A 7287-nucleotide genomic window follows, 5' to 3' on the forward strand; every position below is an offset into this window, starting at 1 on the left:
CCCCAGTGCGCCGGGTTCGGCTTGCGAGCGCCGGGCGCAATAACGGGCCGAGCCGGCGGAATTCGACGTCCTGGGGGCACGACTGTGCCGTTTTTTCGACGCCGGCGCAAATAAATTCCCTGCGAAGGCCGGTCTGGGGGCGCGGCTGGAGATGCTCTAACATAGGAATAGAGGCTGAAAAATGAGTGCTCTCAGCGTGAACTTTTATAAGATGTTATAAAAAAAAGTGAAGGCTCAGAAGAAAAGAAAAAAAAGACTGACATCAATCCATACTTCTAGCCCCCCTCATGACGAGTTAACATCAACTTCAGGTGACAGGCCCGTGGCTTGGCCTGGCTAGAAGTATGTGATGACTGCCTTTTGCCTCGACAGACCCTGGACCAGCAAGCTGGTGTATATGCTTGCGTCGTCGGCAATACGCGAGTCACTACCAGGTTATTTAGACCGCGACGTAGGATTCGTAGCGAGCGGTGTGGTACTAATGTTTCTTTGGGCACGGTGTGGTACACGCCCAACCGAGCGGTGTACTCGTTCACGGCCCAGCGAGCCACCTCGATCGTCTTCCGTCCAGCTAAGCTATGCCTCTTGTCCTCGGGGCCATCAGCACCATGCAAATCGTCACCCATGCTTCATCTCACCAAGGACCGAGGACCATGCATGTCACCTGCCGACCTCATGCATCTCTGATTAGTTTCATAGCTACGTACTATTGTATTATACACATGCAAATTTTTATACTAGCCTGTTGTAACAAGATGCAATAATCAATCATCTAAATTTTTTTCATGATGCAATTAACAGTCGTAATCCTGACGCATCTGGTTGGCTACAAAACTGAGCTATCTAAGCCAACTCTTCATTTGCCATTGGATCCATTAAGTAATCTCGTTTTCATGGACTGTTCGATCAACGACCACGACAACACGTGCTTAACTAAGCTTCAACCTCAGCAAAATCACCACACGAACCATTGGCATTATATACGCAACACGTACACGCATGTCCAGTCCAGTCCAGGTCACTACGGCTTTCCATCGATACAATATCAGGAGGAGCTCCAGCCTCCAGGTCCGCCCATGGCAGCGGCGGTGGTGGAGAGGTGGGCAGGACTCGGATCAGCGGTGGCGACCGTCATCTTCCTCTGATCCGTGCTGCAGAACTACGTGTCCCCACCTTCCGCCTCTGCCTCACCACCTGGGCTGCCAAGCTCGCAACCTGCTTCAACCCCTACCTCCAGATCACCATCTCCGAGTACTGCGCCGAGCGCTTCCGGCGCAACGACTTCTTCCTCACCGTCGAGGCCTACCTCAGCGACGTCTGCGCCCGCCGCTCGCGCAAGCTCAAGGCCAAGCTCGGCAATGACAGCAAGAACCTCCGGGTCTCCGTGGACGACCACGAGGAAGTCACTGACGACTTCTTCGGGACCACCGTCTGGTTGTACGCCTCCAAGAGGCAATCCAAGGCCAACGTCACCCATTTATACCCCGGCCAGGACGAGAGGCGCTTCTACCGGGTCGTCTTCCATCGACGGTAATGCGACCTTGTGGTTGACTCCTACCTTCCTTTCGTACTCGGTGAGGGCCGCGCTATCACTGTGAAGAACCGCCAACGCCGCCTCTTCACCAACAATGCTAGTGGCAGATGGAACCCCTACCAGGGCAAAAGCGTCTGGAGCCATGTCCCCTTCGAGCACCCTGCCACCTTTGACACGCTCGCCATGCACCCCGATGAGAAGGAAGCTGTCATCAACGACCTCATGGCCTTCCAGGAGAGCGAGAAATACTACGCCAAGGTCGGCAAGGCGTGGGCACCTCCTTTACGGACCGCCCGGCACCGGCAAGTCTACCATGATCGCCGCCATGGCCAACTTCCTCGACTATGACGTCTACGAACTCGAGCTCACGGTGGTCAAGAAACACCGAGTTGCAGAAGCTCTTCATCGAGACAACGGGCAAGTCCATCATCGTCATAGAGGACAGTGACTGCTCCGTCGACTTCACAAGAAAACGCCGCAAGGACAAGAAGGCCTCAAGCGACAAGGACTCCGACAACGTTGACAAGCCCAAGCTATCGATAGAGCCAGAGAAGGACGATGCCACCAAGGTGACGCTCTCGGGCCTGCATAACTTCATCGACGGGCTGTGGTCTGCTTGCGGAGGTGAGCGGATCATCATCTTCACCACCAACCACAAGGAGAAGCTGGACCCGGCGCTGATCCGGCAGGTCAGGATGGACAAGCACATCAAGATGTCCTACTGCCACTTTGAGGGCTTCAAGGTGCTCGCAAAGAACTACCTACATGTCATTGAACACGAGCTGTTTGGGGAACTTCAGCGCCTGCTCGAGGAGACCGACATGTCGCCTGCTGACGTTGCAGAGAACCTGATGCCCATGTCCAAGAAGAAAAAGAGGGACCCAGATGTGTGCTTGATAGGCCTACTCGAGGCGCTCAAGCAGGCCAAGGAGGAAGCGGCGGCGGCCATGGTGAAGGAGGCAGAGGAGGCTCAAGCGAAGAAAGCCAAGGAGATAGAGGTGAAGAAAGCCAAGGATGGAGACAAAGAGAAGGACAAAGCACCCGAGGCAACCAATGGGGATATTAAGCAAGGTGACAAGTGAAGTGACATCACGCCATGAAGCCAAGAAAAAAGAGTGAGCTTGTTCACTAGTGCTCCCTTACAAAACAAAAATGTAGTGTTTGTTGAGAGGAAAATAATGCACCTCTCAACTGAAACAATATTTTTTTCTTCTCTCACTTGTAATGTTGCTGCATATATCCCCGCAAAAAAAATGTTGCTGCATATAATGTGTGCAACAATACACATTGCTACTGTAATAAGAAGCACACGCTTCACCTACACCAAAAGGCTAACAAGTTGTTTTTTCAGGGAATCAAAAAATAACACATGGTATCATGCAGGCCTCCTTTCCATTTCACCAACACAATGTCGCCACTACGCATGACAGTGACAATATGCAACTAGCAATCGAATTTCTCCTGCTCCTGGAGTAAATTAAGCAACCTAAATCTGAATTGGCCCGTTCATTCATTAATTAACTAATTAAGCAACCCAATTCTGCATTCTTTCAGCCCTGACCAAATGTAACATGATATTGTTGTAAGAACAGAACAAAAACAGAGCGTCGTTTACAAAACAAAAGACAACAGTCTAGCGTATATAACTCGTCTATAAAACTTGCTTGTTCTGATGAAGTATTCAAATGCTACAGCAGACCCGAAGACACAGACACATGGCAATGATCAGAAAAGAGAATGCGAAGCATTGCTTACCAGCGCACGCAAGCTCACCTTATGGATATATAGATGGGTAAGTGAGATTAATAATTTGTAAGACGAGCATGTGCAGAAGAGGCATGATTTTGCAACAAATTTAAGCATAACTACATTATAATCAATGATGAGACGGATTGAGGAAACTAAAATAAGGTTAGATGTAAGATCAATACTAATGCTTAATCATCACTGGACAATTTCTAAACTCTTTAGTTTTAGATCTACACTAATGACCAAATAAGAAGGAATAAAGACAAACAAGTCAAACCGTGCAAATTTTGACTGAATTTCTAGAAAAAATTATCCAGAAATTGAACGCCAAATTAGTATCAGCAAATACATAATAATATATTTTTTAATATCACTATTTTAGGGTAAATATATTCTTTAGTATTATAGTCATTGATAGTTTTTCCTACAAAGGTGGTCCACTTTACACCGCTTGATTATAGACAAACTTTATGGGCCTTCTTCTTTTGGTGTGAGAGGGAGTACAATAATTTTGACACCAGGTATGTTAGCTATATTTAATTATTTTATTTTTCTCAATAAAATTAATTATTTTATTTTTGATGGTACAGAACTAGGGCTATAAAAAATTAATCAGATAATACTTAGTCTGGAGGAGGATAACTGGCTGAGGTCGAGGAACACTAAAGAATCATTCTAGGTCGCTAAATAGGCTCTTTTTTTGCTATAAACTTTTCTGTAACCTATGTGAATATAATGGTATCTGAACACATTAACTTTGAAAAAATTAATATGTAAAACATATTTTTATAACGGTAAAACAAATCTAGCGGCACAAACGCGGGTTACCCTTAGGGATGTAAATGGTACAGATAATTCCTGTTTCGGATCAGTATTTGCATCCGTTTCTAAGGATATGGTCTGCACTTGCACGAATCCATCGGATATGGATATAGGTATGGATTTTGATCAACCGGATATCCAACGGATATGGTATCGATAATATCCATCAGATGTGGATTACCCGGTACTTTTACGAATTATGTGAGGTTGTGAAATATGATTAACTTCTAAGCTCAGCCCTATCAGCAAGCCTGATATATAATTCGCCCACCAATTAGAGTCACCGGATATAAAATTGATGATGTATTGGTGTGAGCTTTTTCTTTACAAAAATAGCAGATCTATTATAAAGATTCATCGGAAGTACACAACATCCCAAACATTATAAAAATTACATCGGAAGTATAGCTTCTCCTCTCCTCCTGTGGCCGCAACGACAACGACAACACGTGCTTAGCTATGTTGACATATAATTGTACTGCCTAATCTATTCCATCAGATCGGCCTTTTGGTTGCATTGGCTAGAGCATGCACTTCTACATGGTATCAAAGCTAAGAGGTCTTGAGTTCAAGACCCGGCTGGCGCAATTAAATTGCAGATCATTTTACCGAAAAAGGCTTTCGCCCCGCTTTATAAATAAAGCAAACCGCCAGAGAGCATACATACAAGGACTAGTCCACACACACACCCAAGTCTCACAAATAAGTACAGAGGTTCATTGCAGCCCATTTTTGGTCCATGTTTAGGTCTCAGGGAGCCACACGTGAGGGGGAGTGTTGACGTATAATTGTATTGCTTAATATATTCCATCAAATCGGTGTTTTGTTGCATTGGCTGGAGCATGCACTTTTACAAGCTGAGCTTCAACCTCAGCAGAATCACCACATGAACCATTAGCATTATATACGCAGCACGTACACGCAGGTCAATTAGGCTGGCATATAGAATCCTCATCAATGTGCTCAAGCTAATGTCATTACTGTTGGGGATATAACTATTAGGCATGACCCGCCCAAGAGGGGCCGGGTTATACCTATGGCTACTCAAAGATATGAAGCCCAAGACGACACTTGAAGATGGCGGTTCAGTTAAAGGGCCCAAAGCCCAAAGGCGACATAAAGCCCGTAGAGATAAACCGTCATATATATCTAAATTGTATTGTAAGGAAGGAATAGCAAGAGACCGAGCCGGACACTGTTTATGAGCCGGCCGGGACTCTAAGAGCCGCTGGGCGTCGACCTCTGTATACAAAGGGATGACCCGGCGGCGGTTCAGGGCAAGTAACATCAGATCGAGAGCTAGGTCAAGCAGATTCGCTCCCTAGTAATCGAGACATAAGCAATCCCACTCAAAACTGGATCATAGGCTTTTACCTTCACCGTAAGGGGCCGAACCAGTATAAACCCCGTGTCCTTTGTCCCGATTAACCCCTTTAAACTTCCTAGTTGCGATGGCACCAGGACTAAGTCCTTCTACTAGGACATTTGACGTGACAATTCCACAACAATTACGAACTTGAAGTTCATCCATTTGAAAAAGAAGGAAAGGTTTACATGAGAGAGGGGAACTTGGCATCTCTGTGGGTCGTTCTCATGTAATACTTATTACATTTGAGATACTTTGTACTTTCTATAAATTTTAATAGGAAAGCATTAGTATATGGCCGACCGGCCCAACTTTACACCGGCTGCTCGATCCGAACTAATCGTGCGTCTCACAACTACTACCTTATCTCGTCAGTCGATCAGCGTCATCTCTCTCACCTGCATCTCCCTCTTCCCTGTGCCAACGACCGCCCATCTGCTCCCCCGCATAGATGGCAGCCAACCTCCTCCTCCCCCGTGTCGATAGCCTCACCTCCTGCTCCACTGAGTCACACCGATGGAGCCGCCACCACGCGTTGGATTTGCTGCGACCAGCCCCACGCTCGCAGCGTGCTCCCCTGGCCTTGTCGCAAGCACAACAAACACCAATGAGCTCGAGGCCAGAAGTTACGAGCTATGCCCCCGACGCGGTGCTGCTTGCTACTACCCCGATAGCCGCCATTGTTGGAAATGGCGATCACAGGAGCTGCAACCGCCAACAGCCGACGCTAGAGCGAGGTGCGTTTCTGGTGGCGTAGAGTCGACATGCTACAACCGGCATGATTTTGAGCTACAATCAGCTTCTCCTTTTGCTGAAGCGGCGAGTTTTTTTTTGTTGTGGCCGCCGGCGGCGAGGTAATTTTGTTGGAATTGGCTTGTTTATTTTTTTTGCTCGAACACACAAAACATTTTGCTTCAAACCGGCGACGCCGGCGGAATTTTTTGCTTTAGCCCGACAACGGCGGGGCAATATTTGCTGGAATTGTTTTTTTTTTCTGCAACCGGCTACTATTTTTGTTACTACCTCGACCGGCAGGCACGACGGAGCGGAATCAGTGACCATGGCGAGCTGCGTTAGGTCACGAACCATGGCAGCAAGGTGCTACAACCATGAATTGGCTTTGCTGGAACCGTTGCGGCGACGAGGTACAGTGTCACCACGGCAAGCCGGCGAGCTTCGAGGCCTGCATGAGATGTTGCAATCACTCAGGCCGTTACTGGAACTAGTGCAAGTGTAGGCTGCGAGCGCCGATACATCGGGATCCATGGATGTTGCAACCGAGAGTGATGGCGCCGGCGAGGCGTGGTGCTTTGGACCAGAATGGCGTTGTTCCTCTGCCGAGGGTGATGGGATCTGCGGTACTGCACGAGATGCGGCATGGGGAAGGGGCGGTGGGGAGTTGAGCCGAAAAATATTCTGCAGATTCTCTAGGACTACCATGTGGAGGTCATTGACTACTACTCTGGGACTCCTACTTTCCTTTTGTCCTCGGCAAGGGCCGCTCTGTCACCGTCAAGAACCGCCAACGCCGCCTCTTCACCAACAATGCCAATGAAAGCTGGAACCCCTACTAGGGGAGTGAATAGCAAAAACCATCGACAAAGAATGCTTGCTTGGTTTGCAGGAAACACATGTTTACATTTTTGTGCCAAAATTCAAATTTTGCACCTATTTTTTCTAGGGAAAACTGGTTGGTGGGTTAGACCATTTTGAGCGTGACTATGACAGTTGGGACCTGCAAATGGTGACGTAGTATAACTGTTCATGTGCAGGCTCCATTATAAGGCGACCGACCGAAACATTTTCGTCAAAATAG

General features: G+C 47.5%; 1 pseudogene; it reads left to right on the top strand.

Moving 5' to 3' along the window:
* The first annotated feature begins 1070 nt into the window (after positions 1-1070).
* LOC123155522 (AAA-ATPase At3g28580-like) lies at positions 1071-2616 on the top strand (annotated as a pseudogene).
* Positions 2617-7287: the final 4671 nt, after the last annotated feature.

Source organism: Triticum aestivum, chromosome 7B (genome assembly GCF_018294505.1).
Source record: "Triticum aestivum cultivar Chinese Spring chromosome 7B, IWGSC CS RefSeq v2.1, whole genome shotgun sequence".
NCBI classification, from domain to species: Eukaryota; Viridiplantae; Streptophyta; class Magnoliopsida; order Poales; family Poaceae; genus Triticum; species Triticum aestivum.